This window comes from Nylanderia fulva, unplaced genomic scaffold (genome assembly GCF_048542155.1).
Source record: "Nylanderia fulva isolate GAGA-0341 unplaced genomic scaffold, ASM4854215v1 Scaffold20, whole genome shotgun sequence".
Lineage (NCBI taxonomy): Eukaryota > Metazoa > Arthropoda > Insecta > Hymenoptera > Formicidae > Nylanderia > Nylanderia fulva.
The window spans coordinates 1459592-1480263 of record NW_028190264.1 but is presented as its reverse complement, the minus strand read 5'-3'; the positions used below and the strand labels follow the sequence as shown (position 1 = coordinate 1480263).

Sequence of the window (20672 nt, the reverse complement as noted above, 5' to 3'; positions counted from 1 at the left end):
ACAACGTCGATGAAGAGGAAGTTGTTTGCTCGCAGGAAGATAGATATTTCGCAGAGCGAAAGCGAAAGCTCCGTGGAGACTCGTCGCTTCTTAGAAAGTACGAGTAGACATACAATCCGTGTTATGCCGAGGAACGAAGCTCGTTAGGTTACGTGACGTACAAAGAAACGGCCGCGAGGGCAGATAAGGGAGAGAGTGCAATGCCGGGTCAAGTTTTCACTTCCGCCTTTTCTTCATTATCAGGCGAGCGCGAAACGCACGGATGCGAAACGTCGTAACGGACGTTATCTCGAAGCGAGAATCTCGCGCGACGAGGTCAAACGGCGCCCCTAGATAAGAAGAAACGGCAGTAAGACTCGGGGGCAAACAATCCGGAAGGAAGAAAGAGACGTTTTCCGGTAGAGAGAAATAAATACGTACGACATGAAGAAAGCAGTGTCATGTTACTTGAAAATAATAGGGCATTTTTTTTTAAAGAAAAATTCTTCTCATGCTTGTCACAAATTGGTTCTTAAAAATTTAAAAAGTACAAGTATGTATATTAAAATTTATAAAAAATATAGGTACTCCTAACAAATTCATAATTTTCTTTAGTCATCTCGGGAAAAATTTTTTATATACATATAACAAAATTATATGTATAGAAATATGTTCATACATAATTAGATAAAAGTGCTTTTTTATATATAATTATAAAAATGGACATATTTCACATATAATTTTACGATTATATGTATAATTATACAATTGTTTATATATAATTATATATAAAAATTTTTTTCCCGCGACGTCGATCTAACAATAAGTGATTTCATTATCTATTTTATTCAGAATAGAAAATATTATATAGATTCCATATAATATAGATTGATCCTTAAAAATATTGTCATGCTTTCACACTTTGTGTTTTCAAAGTAGTGAACGCATATTTTATTTGTACGTATGATTGATTTTTAAGTTCAACTTGACCATTTGATATTTCCTTACATAAAAGTTATTGGTGTTTAAATGCAAAATAAAAAAGTGAGGAAATATACGAATTTATGAATTAACGACAACATTAGACACATGTAATGTGAAAAACAACATTCACGCTAATTTCTGATTTCGAAAACTTACCTCATAACACATAACTATGTAACTTAGATGCACAAAATAAATTATGTTTTATGTTAAACCCTCTAGCGATCCGTCATGTCGAGTCTACACGCGAAGCTTAAAATAGTACGCATATGCAGCATAATTAAAACATTACGGAAGGGAATTACTATATTTGTCGATGATATATCGCCCAGAATTATATAAATAACTTTGAATTATTAGATCACCACGAGTGCGCTTTATAAATGTCTCATAATTGCATGATTTTTTTAAAGTCAAATATATTTGGTAGAAATTAACCCTCGTGGCAAGTATCTAATTTAAAAAATTTTTTAAATTGTTTGTTTATTTTTAATCTGTGCAATTTATTGCGTGAGAGAGATTATTGAAATAAGCTCGAAAATAATCTGCATCGAATTAAAGAGCTTTTAAGTTTGATGCGCGATATTAAGCTAAGATTTACTTTCAAACTGTACGTCATCAAAATGCATTCATATTAATCTAGCTTCTTATTAATTACTTTACTTTAATTTTTTTTTTTTAATGAGAACGTGGTTAGCATATCGAATACCGAATAAAAAAGTTGCGGTCGAGAGTAATCTCGTTTAATCTTCGAGACTTCATGCTTTCCGAGATAAAGACTTCGTTAAAAATCAACGCGCTACTCGCGAAACATTCTATATGTAATATAAAATCAGGATGAAAGGAAGTTAGCACTTCCGTCGGACAGGAAGGAAAAGTGGAGCCGGAACAGCTCGGAAGTTCTTCCTTTCTGATCTTTGGTCAATGGTGGTTGTAAAAAGGTGCTGTAAGCGAGGGTAAAGGGTGACGTTTGCGATGGTCTACGGTTGCTGGAAGCTCCGATAATCCGAGCTTTTTTCCTATCTTTCTCTCTCTTCTCTCTTTTGCGTTCTCTTTTGAACACGGTCGTGTATACAGACAAGCAGTACTTATAGACGTGGTGAAAAGCACACGGACAAGTTTCTGGCAGGTTGGCTGAGGCGATGGTTCTCAGTCAAGATTTTATACACTTTTCAAATATACCACGCCATATATTTTTCGAAAGAATTATACATACCTGATATGAACATTGAACTATATATCAGACGAGAAAGTGCACAAATCTTTTTTTGATTGATGCTTCCAATGATTTCAATCTCGTCAAAAATAGGAGATTATAATAAATTTGTATTAAAATGTATATCTAAAGTTTTTCTTCGAATTAAGAGCGATTATGAGTACACTGTAAAAAAATATATAATATATTACACAAAAATATGTAAAATTACATAAATAATAAGTGTAAAATTACACAATAAATAATAGAAATCTTTACCTTTTCATTATTTATCATGTAATTTTACATTTATTATTTATGTAATTTTACATACTTTTGTGTAATATATTACATATTTTTTTACAGTGTAACGTAGAGAAATGATAGGAATGGGTGAAGACCGGAGAAGAAAATCGCGCGCGTAAAAAAGTTGAGGAACACTGGCTTAAGGCCACGAACACACCAGAGGTGCGGCTTTCTGTCTCTACGTAATTCCCGGTGTCAAATCTAGTAACGAGCGTCGAGGGTGTAGACAGGCTTAATCCGCGCGGCTTACGCCGATAAAAATGGCGCTGCTGTTGAACGTCGTTTCGTTTTTATGTCTTTGCGGTTGACTTGGACTAGTAAATAGTATACTTGGGTGAAGTTTCTTTAGTCCAACAATTGGAATTTCTTACTTTTCATTCACGCGAATTCACATGCATCAAAGTCAAATAATTAGAAATATTTCGATCTATTAATCAATATAAAGATATAGTAATTGAAATATTATGTAAAAATTGATATGTCGTAAATAAAATTATAATTTTTAAGCTGAAATAAATTTCATATTTCGCTCTTTTCTTTTTACTTTTGAATTTTTTAATTAATTAATAGCAGTGTCAAAAGTAATATAATAATGAAATAATTAGATATAATATTGGAGATAATTATACCAAATTAGTTTTATTAATTTTATGAGAGAGACTTATGTAGGACAATTATTTAAAAGAAACCCAAGTCAATAAATATTCCTTTTGTTTTAACATTATTTTAACCTTATTATGTCAATGTCTGTCACGCCTGCCAGAAACTGTCAATATAGAAATGATATAAAACAAATAATTTCTCACTCACCGATACCTGCAATAGCGGAGTTGTAGTACATACACAGCGCATTGATCTGAAAATAAAATATTCAAATTATGTATATACATTGCGTGTGCGTTTTAAAAGTCTGGAAACGGTCGAATATCTCATTTTTAAACAAAATGCAATTTAGAAAAAAAGTCAAGGTGTCCAGCAGACTCAATGAAAAAAATTCCCTGACTTTTCAGATTTTCCAGGACCAGAAATTAATTTTTTCTCTGATTTTTTAGTATATATTATTTTTTCCAAATATATAATTTGCATATAAATATTTCATTTAATAAACAATTTTAAATGATTGAGACAAATGTAGAATAACGTGAAAAAAATCGAGATAAATAGCAAAATTTCCTGATTTTTCCCCGACAATTCCAAATTTAAAAAAATTCCCTGACACCGTCCGGTTTTCCAGATTTCCCTGACCGCTGGACACCCTGAAAATGGTTTTATTTTGCATACCTTACAGTTGCCCCGCTGTCGCCCGATGCATCCCCAGGTTTTCTCCTCCTCCTCTCTCTTGGTCCTTTGTAGCACTCACGACACTCGCGAAAACACGAATAATTACAATCGCCCGACACTTTACACGGCACTCCCGACGCGATGCGTACTTCGCATACATTGCATAACGAGAAAAAAAAACCGCGAAAACTATAATTACACGAAGTAACGACTCGTCCGACACTCGAGGATCTCGCAGTCAAACTCGCAGCTTAATGCTACCTGTAACAAATAAAATACACACACATATTAGAGCAATTTTATTATCCTTTGCATCGTAACATATTATCAAATCTTCCATTTCGAATCATTTTAAGAAAATGTAGAAATTTATTCATAATTCATAATTGCATTCTTGTAATACTATTAAAATGCGAATCTTGAAGAATTAATAAGGTTTACTGATTTTCTGCGGTTTTCCATTTTGCAAGGCTTTAAAGCTTGTAATAGCGAAGCAAATGAGTAGGAAATAAGAGACGCGTGTTTTCTTTAGCGGTGGCGCGCAAGCGGATGTACGTAATGAATTCCGAACGAAAGAAACTTAAGCCCGAAATTAACCCGAAGAATTTAATTACCACCCAGTGAAATTAAACTTTGCCTTTTGATGCATATTCATGATGAAACCGCCGCGGGCTTTCTTCGTCGCTTCTGAAAAAAAAAAGAAAAAAAAAGACGAAAGTAGCCAGGTTCTTCGTCCAGTCTCGTAACGAGGTGCATTGTATCGTGATATAAAAGGAATACCGAATAAAAGGAATAACCGATTAAGGAATTCGATAACTACCTTAAGCCGATTTCGCGGTCTCTGAAGTCGTCTGAAGTATAATACAATGTACCTTGAAAAATGGCATTTTAGAGGTGAAATTGGCTAATTCTACATGTTAAGGGAATGTTGCCGCAGTTCTGTTTTATCGACTTCAAGTTAGGTTAGGTTAACCTTTTATTAAATATATACAGATTGAAAAATCCTCCACTCATTTCCTCCTCATCTCATTTTTATTACTTCTGTATTATTCTTTCATGGCATCTCTATCGAGAGCGCCATATTTTGTGCACAAATAAACTGCAAAACTTTTGTATTAAATAAATATTGTTACGAGCTGATGCAAGAGGCCGATAAAAAAACTGTAATTTTTTAACTTTTATTGTTTTTTTTTTTTTATACGAAATTACAGCGCTCTCCGTTTATTATTATCAGTACTTTAATTGTGGAGAAGGATTTTTCAATCTGTATAGCCAATAAAAAGAAAAGTCCTTGCACTCAAAGTCGGTAAAACAGACATAGTCAGCATCCCCTTAAATAAAAAACACAATTTGATTAAAAATAAACGTCTCTCAAAAACATATATGGAGATAATCGCTCAGATCGACACGTGCCTTCGTTTTGTAACATTTAGTCTACGATTCTTTCGAATTCAAGACTATCTGTTCACCCTCTTAAACGTACCTCTCGCACAAACCCTCCCATTTCGCGTTCGTCTTTTTATTCATGAAATTCGTTCTGGAGAGATTTCGCGAGCCCGCATGAGGAAAAAAACGGCGGCGCATTATCGAGGTTTAAAAGCGTCGTTCGTCAAGTCGCACTAAGCGGATTTTGTGCCTCGTACGAAGGAGTAAAAAAAAGTTACGTCCTCAGCTGCGATTACAGGAGCGTTTGTGTGACGATATTTATTCCCAATCTTTTTAACGATTCTGTGGTACAGTTTTGGCATAGTATATCGTCAGTATAATCGAATCGTTTTTTAAGAAGATTGTAATTTGATGGAACATAACTTTTAGTGAAAGGATATAAAAATAACTTAGAAACGAATAAATATATATACCTATTATTTAACAAATAATAACCATAATTATTTAGTTTGAGATACACAAATTGTGATTTTAAATAAATGTTAATGGTAAAACCTTAAATTTTTATTTCATAAGTTTGAAACAATAGATATTTTTAATTAACATATATTCCTAAAATAAAATTTTCTTAAAATTAATATTTTTAAAATCTATAAAATAAAACAAGTAGTTTTTAAAACGATAATGCGTCTTAAACTTATTTAATAAATTTCAGCAATCTGATGTGACAAACATGATTTGCGAAAGATTTTTCTTGAAAGTGACTCCGAAGCAATGCTGACTCGTAAAAGTCAAGAGGTCGTAGAATCGAATTTTATCCTGGATAATTTAAATAAAAATTCGGTGCTTTATTCAAGAAATCGATTTGCGACTCTCGGTTCTTATCTCGTTCTTATTCGGACGTGAGATAAGTTAAATTTTTACCTCACTGCATTGCATCTCTCTCAACTTTGCTTTCAACTTATATTTCTTTCCATTCATTTCATTGAATCAATGTGCAGTTTTTTAATGTGTGATTTAAATTCTCTTAAAAATTTATAAAATGAGATATGTACAATTGTTAGAATTTTAAAACGAAATAATACTTTAAAGCCAAATTATTATTAATTACGGAAATATAATTTACATTATACATATTTATAATGTAAATCTATTCTCTTGCAATTATGAAAAAAAAAATAACTTATAAAGACATATTTTAAATATTATTCCTTCTTAAAATATTTTTTTTCGTTTAAAAAAAGAAAAAAGGCGTTCACGTGACAATTTTTTGGCGTTAAACTATCAGTATCAAGATACGAGATTGCAACACGGTGTACTCGAAACATAAGCACACTTAAGCTTGAGATTCAACGAGCAAAAACTCGAGCATGTTTTGGGAACACGAACATTGAAGAGTCCAGTTGGCTCTTTCCCTGTTGTTTTTGTTATCATTTTTCTACTTTTTAGAAAATACAACATTCCATTTGTCGATATAATTAGGTGCTTTAAAAATTTATATTTTAAAATAATTTGCCTTTTAGATTTTTCGTAATTATCATTAAGTTATTAGCATAGATATAATGTCATTATATAAATGCGATCTTATATTATAGTATTCGTGAATTGGAAAATTGAAAAAGGACAAACAACGACTTCAGAAAGAAAAACTTTTGAAGTTGAAAAATTCTGGATATGAAAAGGAACCAAGTTCAGTAATTTATAAACCTCTCTTTACATATGATTTCATTGCCTAAAGTGGACCTTATAAATTATGTACTTGATCTATTTTTGTTCTGAATCCTCTTGGTTAAAAAAATTCCTTCAGCTATACTGCTCTCTTAAATTAAAGAGAAATATTATTAATTCCAATAATTTAAACTAGAACTTCGATTTTCAAGATATATGGTTAAGATATTGACAGTTTGACTGACATTTTTCTCTTTCAAAGAATACATTTAAAGAGCCAGGAAATTGTCTATTAAATAATCTCTTAAGCCAGATTTATCTCGAAGCAATACTTAAAAATACTACAATAATCGACGAGCTGAAAAGTAAGGTAAGTCCGTTGAATTTAAGAGCGCAATAAATACATTTAAGTGTTAGTTTTACGGCTCCGACGCTGTTTGCCAATTTTCCTATCCACGTTTTTAAAGCCTCTCATCGGCCGTTCGCTGATTACTATTGTCGAGAGGTTGTCGCGAGGAAACTTGGAGAACCGCCCTTATAATGTAAACGGATCGGGCGGATCCGCTTTTATCTTTCATGAGAATCGAATCGTTTCCGCATCGCGTGGCGGGCCTCGCCTCGTCCTTCATCCATCTCTCCGGATCCAGTCGTCCATGTATGAAGGTAATACCTTCCCACCCACACCCTATCGCATTTTCATCCTTCCGCAGAATCTCGCAGCGGAAACTTCAACTCGCAGCTTGTAACTCGGAAAAAAGAGCTAAAAGTTCCACTGACGATGAAAAATATCCAGAATGATTTTGTATGCATTGTGTATGTAAATATATATAATATATATATTATATATATATATATACAAATGCGTACACACATCTAAATCCTTTTCCGAGTCTGCAACATTTTTATTACACACTCTATTTTATTGAGGAAAATTCTCTGTTGTTACAATGGAATTTTTGGGAAATAAAAAAAAGTTTGACGAAATTATTGAAATTGTGTTTCGAAAAAGATTCAAAATTTTTAAATTGAATTACATCTCTCTTTTTCGTGCGATAAAAAAAAAACTCGATTCAACTTTCGGAAAATTGTTACTCCCAGAGCGCGACTCTTCGCGCAAGATAAATGGTTAGATTGATAGGAGATAATCGGGTTAATTGCGAGCGGCGCGGACTCGGACTCGGTCTATTCCGACGATTAGGTAACGTAGGAACTACGAAATTAACTACCCTCATTATATGCGCCGTCGTAAGTTCCGCTTGACCCGCGCAAGATCGATGCTCGGCTCACGTGACGCGAAAGAGATTGGAATTGGACAAACGCGGAGGTTTCTCTTTCCTCCGCGACCTTTTATTTCCGGAAGAGAATCTCCCTTCGGCCGCCCTTTAACACACAAAAAGGGCGCACTTGCCATTTTTGGAGCCGAGTCAACGGACAGTCTTATACGATGAAAGGAAAACTGGCGAAAAGAACGCGCGTGAATGAACACGAACTGCAAAGTCGCGCCGAAGTCGAGTTTATTTTCCCGCGAATTTTTCCCCGGAAGAGAAAACTCGTGCGAAATGTAACGGACGTCGCCTTCAATCATCGCCTTTATAACTGGCTCTTCGACGATTTCCGCGTCTGAGGCGTGAAATATCGCATCTTCATGAATCTCGACGAAATCCTTATTTAAGTCTTTGTTGACTAAATAAAAATTCTCAGGTTTTTTTTTTTTCGTCAAAGAGATAAAAAAGAACTCTCTTTTAATTAGTTTGCATAGAAACTTTAAAGCACCTACCGTAATTATTTTCTCAAATAAAGTTTGATAATTTTTGTAAATGTCTTATTACAGGGTGTCCAGCAGACTCAATGAAAACATTCTCGGAATTTTTCAAATTTTCCAAGACCAGAAATTTATTTTTTCCCTGACTTTTTAGTATTATTTTTTTCAAATATATAATTTGCATATATCTATATGATAAATCAATTAAATGTTAAATCATGAAATCCTGAGATATTTTTATTTATGTTATATCAAATTTTATTTTTAATATATTTAATGGTATAATATCACAACAAAACTTTTAAATAAAACATTTTTAATAAAATTAATGTATTAATTTTTAATAAAAAAATGAATTAGAATAAAGTTCTTGAACAATATTATAATTCTTGAGCAATGTTATAACATATTATAAAATATATAATACTTTTATAATAAAAAAATCCAGATAAATAATAAAATTTCCTGACTTTTCCCTGACAATTTCAGATTTGTAAAATTCCCCGACAATACCCGGTTTTTCCTGACCGCTAGATACCCTGATTATAATTTTAAAAGCATAAATAAAGCTGATATTTTTGATATAATTTTAAAGAGATATATTCCAGATATATAATATAAGATAGAAGAAAATGTCGATCTTAGTTCACGTTAATTTGACTACTCCGTTAACTCGGTTCTCGATTAAACCATCGAGAAAGGAAACGTGATCCCATATCCAAGATTTTCTTTCTGCCGAGAAAGAGATTCCCTGGAAAAGAGTTAGCACGGAGTGGGCAATCGGCCAACGAAGTAGCGAATACCGGAAGTTCCGTACCAGAAACGAAATTCCCATTCAAATCGGTCGAGTAACTCTCTTCGTCGCGACCCCTATTTAAATTTCACGCAGCGGGAACAGAAATCCAAGCTAAGAGCGCGGAATTCTTGCTCGACAAGACGCCGAAGAAATTTGAGGATGAAGAGACGAGAAGAAAAATGGTTGGAGAGAAGAGCTAAAAGAGAAGAGGGCAAAATATGGGCTGCGTGCCAACCTAACACCAAAACCTCTCATCGATCTTTCTTCCTCCCTTCCAGAAGCTATCTCTCTCCCTCTCGTTCATTTCCGTCACTTTATTTCATCGTGCTTCATCTCCCTCCAACTTTGCGGATTGCTCGTTAGCGTGTGGATCCTCTCTTCCTACATGTTCTATGCAACAATGAGAAGAGAAGATCAACACTAAGGTGATCCCTTCTTCTCTTCGTTACGGAACCACCATTTATCGTTTCAACTTTTATTCACTAGTGCGCTTATGCTATTCCTTCTTTTTTTCTTTACCTCTATCTGTTTCTTTACTCTCGCGTTCTTAGACCAACGGAACCAAAAGCTTCATCTCCCTCCAACTTTGCGGATTGCTCGTTAGCGTGTGGATCCTCTCTTCCTACATGTTCTATGCAACAATGAGAAGAGAAGATCAACACTAAGGTGATCCCTTCTTCTCTTCGTTACGGAACCACCATTTATCGTTTCAACTTTTATTCACTAGTGCGCTAATGCTATTCCTTCTTTTTTTCTTTACCTCTATCTGTTTCTTTACTCTCGCGTTCTTAGACCAACGGAACCAAAAGCGGGCAACTCGCCAACATATACTGAAACGTAACTGTAATTAACACCTTTGGCTTGACTCTGATTACCCGTGTTTCTTTTCGTCTCTATTCTGCGGAGCCTACTCTTTCGACTCCTGGAAAATGGGAAAGACTGCCGAGTAGGTCGGAGTTATTCTCTCCCTCTATCCACCCTTTTTCCTCCTATTTTACTTGCTCTTCTCGGAACGTGCTATTTTGCTGCATGGCGACTCGCATGGCGAGAATTATGTCTCGCCGCAGAAAGTACTAATTTCTTTCTCGGTAACTAACGAACAAAGCGAAGGAAGGAAGAAGAGAGAAAGAGAGAAGAGAACCATGCCGCATGTGCATTAACCCTCCGTTCCTCTGCGTGAGTCATAATGTGCAACGCTCGCTATGACGTTGCAATTATGCAACCGCAACTCGGAGGCGTGTTTTAATTATACACGATGAAACAGTAATGTTATATCGCGAATTTTAACACGCCCGGCCATGCGCGTGAGTTATTCTTTCTATGCCTTATTCGTTATTCATAAATTCGTGAACATTAGTGAATTAAACATCTAATAAGCAGTTATCAACGTAAAAAGAGAGATACAACGCGCCGAAATTTTTTACGAAAATGATAAAAGGTGTAATTTTTAATTTCGTATTAACAACTTTTTTCCTATATTTATTCATGTGATATTTTTCTATAAGATAATGATTACACGAAAAAAAATTTGTTAAAGAATTTTCTTATAGCAAATAAATATTATTAGTATTGAACTAAATACTTATAAGAATTAATTAAATTTTTTTTCAGTGTACTATATATTATTACTAGATTTGTTATTTGATTATTTATCTAACAAAAAGCTCCTGTTACTTCATTCGACTTGAAATATTAAGATGTTGATTATTTCTTTTATTAATTTATCTGAGATGGACTGTGAAATAATTCTTCCTAAAGATTTTTGATAAAATTTAGCAAAATTAAATTAGGTCGTTATAATATCATGTAATCCATTTTGTTACAGTTTGGTGAGCAGAAATTGCTTACGTTTTTCCAATTGTTCCCTATCCACTTGTGTGTTACACGCGATATTCGCGGCATGATAAATCAAGGCAAAGATTGTATCTCTGGTTGCCTCAAATAGAATTTTGAAGAATGCTTGTGCAATAAAATTCCGACTTTCATACAGAAGATACGTTGTTAGATGGAATAATCAACGTATACCGACATGATTTCGTTTACTTGCGGCTTCTGCATCCGCGAATTGTCGGAAAGAAAGCGGAATATATTTACAAACTCATATTTTAAGACAGGAAAATAGGAAACGAAGCGACGAAATCATATCTCTTTCTAATGAAAGCTATAAAGGAACTGTTGAATTTTAAATAGCAGTAAACTTTTGTGCTATATTATAGCAACATTACAATCTCCTTTCTATATAATTGTAAGGAAAATGCAGAATTGTATCAATTTATTACAACCAATAAAAGTACGTAATATCTTAAAAAATTAAGACATTCACAAAGATCGTCAATTAAATTTAGCAATTAATGACCCATACAGCACAAAATATTATAAATGTTTTCAAAAAATATTTCTATAAAATATTGCATAAAAACATTTTAAAATAGTTTCAGGAATATTTTAAAATGCTTAAAAAATTGTTTGTAATAACATTTTTAAAATATTTTTAAAAATGTTCTTCTTTATCGCTCAGATAATATTTTCTTAAATATTTGATACATATTTTTGAAATATTAATTTAAATCTATATTCAATTTTTTAAACATGAAAAAGCGGACATAGAAACATATTAAAAATATTTTCGAGAATTATTTTATCTTTTAAAAAATATTTGTAAAAGATTTTAAAATATTTTGTGCTGTATGGGTATAGCTTATTAATTAAATAACTTGTAAACTGAAGATTTAAATAAATTATAGAAAGTTTTTTTTTTTTTAGTACATCTGCAAAAAAATGTCTACAGTTCCGAAGAATTTATTTTTGCGGACAGTAAAATTTCAAATATTATCAAGAAAAAAACCAGATGCTCGATCGATCTGACTGGGCCAGTTTCGTTATTTGGATTTTTAGCAAGAGCGTGCGAGGAGCCTGATAGGGAAAGGATTGATGAGTAGCTCAGGCAAGTGCTCTTCCACTTGCCTTCCCTCTCTTATTCTCTCTCTCTCTCTCTCTCTTTTACTCAAACGAGCGGCACTCTAAACGCTAAACCAGTCGACCCTTGCACCGAGTATCTATGAATCATGGGCAAAGTCTGTCGGATAGCTCTTCGTTTCAACAAGCGTAGGATGGGGCAGTACACGGAAAAGGGAGATTGAATTTGTAGCTCCGAAATTAGAAAATAGATCTCAGGACCAGGTAAGAAAACCGCCTCTAATTCACTAGATATTTCGAAAATTTTCATCGATTAATTTGTACGCGTGTTCACGTAGAGAGAGAGTGTAAACTCTACTAAAACTAAAAATCAATCAATCAGTTATGCATTAAATTATACGAAAAAAATGTCAAAAGTATAATTGTTTCTTATTAAAAAAAGAATGCGTGTTTACTTATTTTGATAAATTAATTTCACTATATAAATAGCATAAATTATATTGCGTACAAATAGTTAATTTATAAAGTAATTTCAAGCTTCCTGTTTTGCCTTTTGTTTGAGCGATAAATTGTCGAGACAATAAAGTAAATAGTTTCAGAACGACGAAGCTGCGTGAATATGTAATTATAGTTATTTAAAAAAATATATTGTACCAAATTCTTTATAATTAGCTAATACAATTTTGTTTTACGATTAAAGCTACAGAGAAGGAATTTTTTCTTAGTATTTATCCTGAAAATCATGATAATCATGCGACAATATATGGTCTTGAAAGAATTTTATGAGTTTTTGTGATTAATATTTATCACAATAAAAAATATTAATATCCACCACAATAAAATATAAAATAAGTTTGAGCAATTTTACTATGTACATATTAATATTTTTTATTATGATAAATATTTAATCAGAGAAACTCCTGTAAAATTCTTCCAATATCACATTGTTTCACAATTACCATGATTTTCGGGGTAAATTCTAAAAGAAAATTCTCTCCGTGTATAATATTGAATTTTTATGCATTCAAACTATTAGCTCTATTTAAATTTTTTCTTTATACGATATATTTACATAAAATATACGTATAACTATTTAAAGAAAATTACAATTATACATTGTAGATGTATAATATTAATATTTTCCCTATCAGGCTTCTCGCACACTCTTGCTAAGCATCTGGTTTTTCTTGATAATTTGGAATTTTTCTGCTCGTAAAAATAAATTCTTCTGTAAACGGTAGAATTTTTTTGCAGATATATAAACTTTCTATAATTTATTTGAAAAATGTAATTTAGATTTATAATAAGATATATAAAGATATATATAATATAATAAAAGAGTGCACACACAAAATGTAATTGTTGAAGAGAAAGTTATAAAAAGTTATATAGTATAGAAAACTTATACGAGATCGTTCGAGACCATTATTTGATTTGAGAATTAATACATCAAGGTTGTCGTCTCGACATGAAAGTGCTCTAGGCCATTTCGTTCCATGAAGAAGCACGTGTTCTCATTTGCGGAGTGGCGGCGCACACTACAGAGAAACAGTTGAGAGTGTTAAGGGTGACGGCAATGTGCGATTGGAAGTGTCACTTTGTGCCAGTCGCTCGTTTAATTCGACAGGTGAGATCGCTCGTAAAAGGATGATGCTACGTAAAAAGAAAATGCCGCCGCAATTGTATCCGAGATTTCATTGATCGATTCGTTATAATTCAAATGTCACTTTAATTCACTTAAATAAAGCTATAATGTATGAGAATTGTATAAGGTGGATTGTGATTCAATTAATTCTAGTAAAATATGATTAACTTATAATTTAGAAAATAATCAATATATACACCGAGAAAATTTTCTCTTAGAATTTACCCTGAAAATCATGGTAATCAAGGACAATATGGTACTGGAAGAATTTTATAAGTTTCTCTAAATAAGATATAAAATATACTCGATTAATTTTACTTTTATTAATATTTTTTATTGCGGTAAATATTAATCAAAGACTCTTATAAAATTCTTCCAATACCATATTGTCCCACGATAATATTTGTATTTTTAAATAAATATATAATTGTAATTATAATTGTGAAAGGCGATTAAACAATTAAATAAAAATGAAGTTTCTCACGACTCTGCTAGAAATTTTTCTTATAGCTCAACGAACTATATATAAATATTTTCCTCTCCTTGAAAACAATTTTCGAGAAATTTATATATCTTTAGCTTTAAATTTATTTATTACCTAACCATTACTTAAAAGAAATATTTTATAATGTACTATCTCTTAGATCTATAAATTAGAATAAATTATTTTTTATAATGGATGTAAAGATAGACTTTATATTTGTGCGAAGACTACGTGCCACTTTTTCAAATGAATGATTTAATTTTCGTGTTCATTGAGCTAAGGACTCAAAGCCATTCGAGGGAGACGTCGCAATCCGGGGGATTCTAACAGGAAATCCGTGTTACGAGGTTGACTCCGGAAGAACGGTCATTTAATCCGGAGATGAGACGGAGAAAGAAGTGGTCGGACGGGCGTTTAATTCGGCAAGAAGCCATCGGCGAACACGGCCGAGTAATTGTCGAAAGCGAGAATTGGTCTGGTGACAATCCGTCTCATTCTCATCTCGTGTCGGACCTCCCTTACTCCTTCTCTATCTGTTAATACTAGCTCTTAGAATTAATTATCGCCGTTAAGGATTTGTGGCTGCCTAATTCTCGGTTTCGCTCGTCTTGAGTACTTTTGAGAAAATCTCTGTACTTACATTTCTCTCCCGAAAAAATCTTCTTTCTATTATTTCCTAAATGTGGCTAAGTTCCTATAATTGCCATAAAAATAGGTACACCAGAAAAAAATATTGATATATTTAATGTAATTTTAATCGTCGATATTAAAAAAATATGTGCCTGTGTTTATGTATAATGTATAATAAAAATAAAAAATAAAATATTCAATAGATTTCAATTAAGATGCATTTATGTGATCAATTGTTTGACATATTGAGAATTGAAATATATGTATAAACTATAAGTTAATATATATAGCTCCTTATTCATATATTTCTCTTTTTCTTTTACATCAAAGTAAATAACGGTATATTAAATTCGGTAAAAAATATATGATCCGAAGGAAGATATATCAATGACATAAAATTCGACTAATCCTACTAAAGATCAATTCTCTTGGAGAAGATATCGCTAGATAGCACGTAGCTATCTATCGAGTTATCGCCCTGGATTAATATGTACTTAGCGACGATATTCTCGATCTTATAGTTCGAGGGAGGTAGGCGAAGTTAATACCTCGGGGATGTACGCGATATATATCCTAAGATTTTATTCAGGAGGTTACTGGTCCCTGTTGTCTTCCGGTCGAGACGTCGCCGCAAACGAGCAGCAACCAACCAGCCAGAACTCTTGCCGGGCTTGCAAAGTCCCACATACATACACAACTACCGCCACTTGCCCTATATATTTTGCACGCGAATAAATAAATAATCATTTGTATATAAAGACGGGAATACGAAATTCACCTGAAAATCTTTGCAATGTAAAATAAACGAAAGAAATACAAGCTTATGAAAATTTAATAATCATTAGTAAGAAAAATACAAATTTTCATTAGCTCTCTCGACTATACAAGGTGTCCAGCAGACTCAATGAAAAAATTTCCGGACTTTTTCAGATTTTCCAAGACCGGAAATTTATTTTCTTCGTTTTGGATTATTTTTAGTATTATTTAGTATTATTTTTTACAAATATATAATTTGCATATATCTATATGATAAATCAATTAAATGTTAAATCATGAAATCCTGAGATATTTTTGTATCAAATTTTATTTTTAATATATTTTAACAAATTATAATACATATATTTAATGGTATCTAATATCACAAAACTATTAAATAAAATATTTTTAATAAAATTAATGTATTAATTTTTAATAAAAAATGAATTAGAATGAAGTTCTTGAACAATATTATAATTTTTGAGCAATGTTATATTTTGAAATTAGCATACTGGGAGTCAAGAAAAAGTTATATTTATTTAATAAAAAAATTTCAAATTATTGAGACAAATGTAGAATAATGTGAGAAAATCTAGATAAATACTAAAATTTCCTAACTTTTTTCCTTGACAATTCAAGATTTATAAAATTCTCTGACAATACCTGGTTTTCCAGATTTCTCTGAGCACTAGACACTGCATTAGTAAACAAAATTAAAATTTTTATTAGTTCCCTTTACTATATTTTTGTTTCTTTTTAACTTTCACACCTTTTCATTGTTAACAAAAACATCTGAAGGATTTCATGATTTAACATTTAATTGATTTATCATATAAATATATGCTACACGGAGAGAATTTTTTCTTAAAATTTACCCTGAAAATCAAATCATGGTAATCGTGCGACAACATGGTATTGGAAGAATCTTATAAGAGTTTCTCTGATTAATATTTACTACAAAAAATATTAATATGTACATAGTAAATTTTACTACAAATTTACTATGTACATATTAATATTTTTATTGTGGTAAATATTAATCAGAAAAACTCTTATGAGATTCTTCCAATATATTGTCGCACAATTACCATGATTTTCCGGATAAATTCTAAGAGAAAATTCTCTCTGTGTTTAACAAATTAGATTGTTTCATTTTTTCGAAAAATCGTCGAAAAATGAATTAATTAAAAATATTTTTTCTCTCTCTGGCTTGACATAAACGAAAATTGCGTAACCAATGAATTTTGTAGTTCGCGAGGAGATAATATTTACTACAAAAAATATTAATATGTACATAGTAAATTTTACTACAAATTTACTATGTATATATTAATATTTTTATTGTGGTAAATATTAATCGCAGAAACTCTTATGAGATTCTTCCAATATATTGTTGCACAATTACCATGATTTTCCAGATAAATTCTAAGAGAAAATTCTCTCTGTGTTTAACAAATTAGATTGTTCCTTTTTTTCGAAAAATCGTCGAAAAATGAATTAATTAAAAATATTTTTTCTCTTAATATTTTTAATGTGGTAAATATTAATCAGAGAAACTCTTATGAGATTCTTCCAATATATTGTCGCACAATTACCATGATTTTCCGGATAAATTCTAAGAGAAAATTCTCTCTGTGTTTAACAAATTAGATTGTTCCTTTTTTTCGAAAAATCGTCGAAAAATGAATTAATTAAAAATATTTTTTCTCTAATTAAACGAGAATTGCGTAACCAATGAATTTTGTAGATCGCGAGGAGATAGGACGGTTTAATGATCTAAGTACTGCGGGAGCCATGCGGGAGTTAAGATTTTATTCACGACCTTCCGGACGGCTTCCGGCGCGGCGCGACCTACTCGCTCACCGCCAACAAGCAAGAATACGTGCCAGTAACCACGAGTCTTCCAATTCCCCGAGCAAACCGCCGTCGTCTCCGAGGGGTTGGTTAGGACGGCACCCAGGGACGGACAAGACGCGATGCGAGAGGTCGAGCGAGATAGTATAGAAGCGCAACCGGGGACCAGTAACCACTAAACTAGGCGTCTAATAGCTCCTCTCGTCCACCCACGAACAATAGCCCATGGCGAGCGGCGTCGCCTCCCTACGACTCCTCCAGGAATAATACCCCGTATACTCCGTGGACACTCCGAGTACATACACGTACGGCACTGCGCATAAATTTTCCCTCACATCCCTTCTTCCTCGCAGCCCTTTCTCGTTCGCCGGAATGCAATTCAGTTTTCGGCGCGCTCATACTGACTCTTAAATTACTGCGTTTTTATTTGTTACGTAAAATGAGATATGTTATGTATGTATTCTCGGACTCCTCTCTTCAAAATGTGCCGCTGGAAATGTATTTTTTAGAAAAATAGCATACAACTAATTTAATAAATGTGCATATTTTGTGTTCCGTTCACCAATACTAGAAAAAAATATAAGCGAAGGAAAAAAGTTAAAAAATAGAGATTAGAAAATACAATTTAAATCAAAATTAGAAAAATATTATATATTTCGAAAATATATTTATATAAAAAATAAAAAAATAACGTGAAAAAATGTTGAAATATTTTTATATAATAAACTCTTTGTTGAGCGCGAGTCTTGTAATAAAAACGATCGGACAGTCTAAATAAAAATAATTTTGACGAGTTGTGACGAATGAAAAATCAATGCCTTATATGACACATTCCGTATAGGGAAGAGATAACCGGCCGTGTGATATTTCATCGTGTGTCACGTAGCGCTTTAAACGGTTTTCGAAATATCGCAGAACGTTTCCTGAATATATACGGCATGTATGCGCGAACACGGATGCACTATCTGCTCAATAGTTTGAATGCATTACACTTCTGTCGAAGGAATATTAAGCTTTCTTCGATTCTGTAGAAGCAGAATATTTTATTTCAGATCGCTGTGTTTGTGTACATACATATATATACGATAGTATTTTGTGCAAAATTGTAAAAAATATACGAATATATAAAATATTATATCGATGACGTTAATCATGTCATTTCATTTCGCAAACTCTCATCTCGCGTTTCAGAGTGTCCAGCAGACTCAATGAAAAAAATTCCCTGACTTTTTAGTATTATTTTTTTCAAATATATAATTTGCATATATCTATGCGATAAATCAATTAAACGTTAAATTATGAAATCTTCGAATCAAATTTTATTTTTAATATATTTTAACAAATTATAATACATATATTGTAATATATTTAATGGTATCTAATATTAGGTACACAACAAAACTTTTAAATGAAACATTTTTAATAAACTTAATGTATTAAATTTTAATAAAAAAATGAATTAGAATAAAGTTCTTGAATAATATTATAATTCTTGAGCAATGTTATAATATATTTTGAAATATATAATACATTGAAATAAAATAACACGACGATGAAAATATAAATTAACGAACACGCTGTAGATGAATCGATTTTTAACACAGAAAATTAGTGCTGGGAGTCAAGAAAAAGTTTATATTTATTTAATAAAAAATTTCAAATTGTTGAGACAAATGTAGAATAATTTGCGAAAAAATCCAGATAAATAGTCAAATTTCTTAACTTTTCCCTGACAAATCCAGATGTATAAAATTCCTTGACAATGCCCGGTTTTCTAGATTTCCCTGATCGCTAGACACCCATATATTTATGCGATAAATCAATTAAACGTTAAATTATGAAATCTTCGAATCAAATTTTATTTTTAATATATTTTAACAAATTATAATACATATATTTTAATATATTTAATGGTATCTAATATTAGGTACAACAAAACTTTTAAATGAAACATTTTTAATAAAATTAATATATTAAATTTTAATAAAAAAATGAATTAGAATAAAGTTCTTGAATAATATTATAATTCTTGGCAAAGTTATAATATATTTTGAAGTATATAATACATTGAAATAAAATAACACGACGATGAAAATATAAATTTACGAACACGCTGTAGATGAATCGATTTTTAATACAGAAAATTAGTGCTGGGAGTCAAGAAAAAGTTTATATTTATTTAATAAAAAATTTCAAATTGTTGAGACAAATGTAGAATAATTTGCGAAAAAATCCAGATAAATAGTCAAATTTCTTAACTTTTCCCTGACAAATCCAGATGTATAAAATTCCTTGACAATACCCGGTTTTCTAGATTTCCCTGATCGCTAGACACCCATATATCTATGCGATAAATCAATTAAATGTTAAATTATGAAATCCTCGAATCAAATTTTATTTTTAATATATTTTAACAAATTATAATACATATATTGTAATATATTTAATGGTATCTAATATTAGGTACAACAAAACTTGTAAATGAAACATTTTTAATAAAATTAATGTATTAAATTTTAATAAAAAAATGAATTAGAATAAAGTTCTTGAATAATATTATAATTCTTGAGCAATGTTATAATATATTTTGAAATATATAATACATTGATATAAAATAACACGACGATGAAAATATAAATTAACGAACACGCTGTAGATGAATCGATTTTTAATACAAAAAATTAGTGCTGGGAGTCAAGAAAAAGTTTATATTTATTTAATAAAAAATTTCAAATTGTTGAGACAAATGTAGAATAATTTGCGAAAAAATCCAGATAAATAGTCAAATTTCTTAACTTTTCCCTGACAAATCCAGATGTATAAAATTCCTTGACAATACCCGGTTTTCTAGATTTCCCTGATCGCTAGACACCCATATATCTATGCGATAAATCAATTAAATGTTAAATTATGAAATCCTCGAATCAAATTTTATTTTTAATATATTTTAACAAATTATAATACATATATTGTAATATATTTAATGGTATCTAATATTAGGTACAACAAAACTTTTAAATGAAACATTTT

At 31.4% G+C, this 20672-nt stretch overlaps 1 long non-coding RNA gene across 1 annotated transcript in view; it reads right to left on the bottom strand.

The window, feature by feature from the left end:
* Positions 1–3273: 3273 nt before the first annotated feature.
* Positions 3274–20672, bottom strand: part of LOC114944111 (uncharacterized) — a 37284-nt gene continuing 19885 nt past the window's right edge. The window contains exons 3-4 of the long non-coding RNA XR_003822116.2: positions 3746–4006; positions 3274–3320 (exon numbers count right to left, since the gene is read on the bottom strand). This is a non-coding gene — a long non-coding RNA (uncharacterized LOC114944111). The remainder of the gene's footprint in view (positions 3321–3745; positions 4007–20672) is intronic.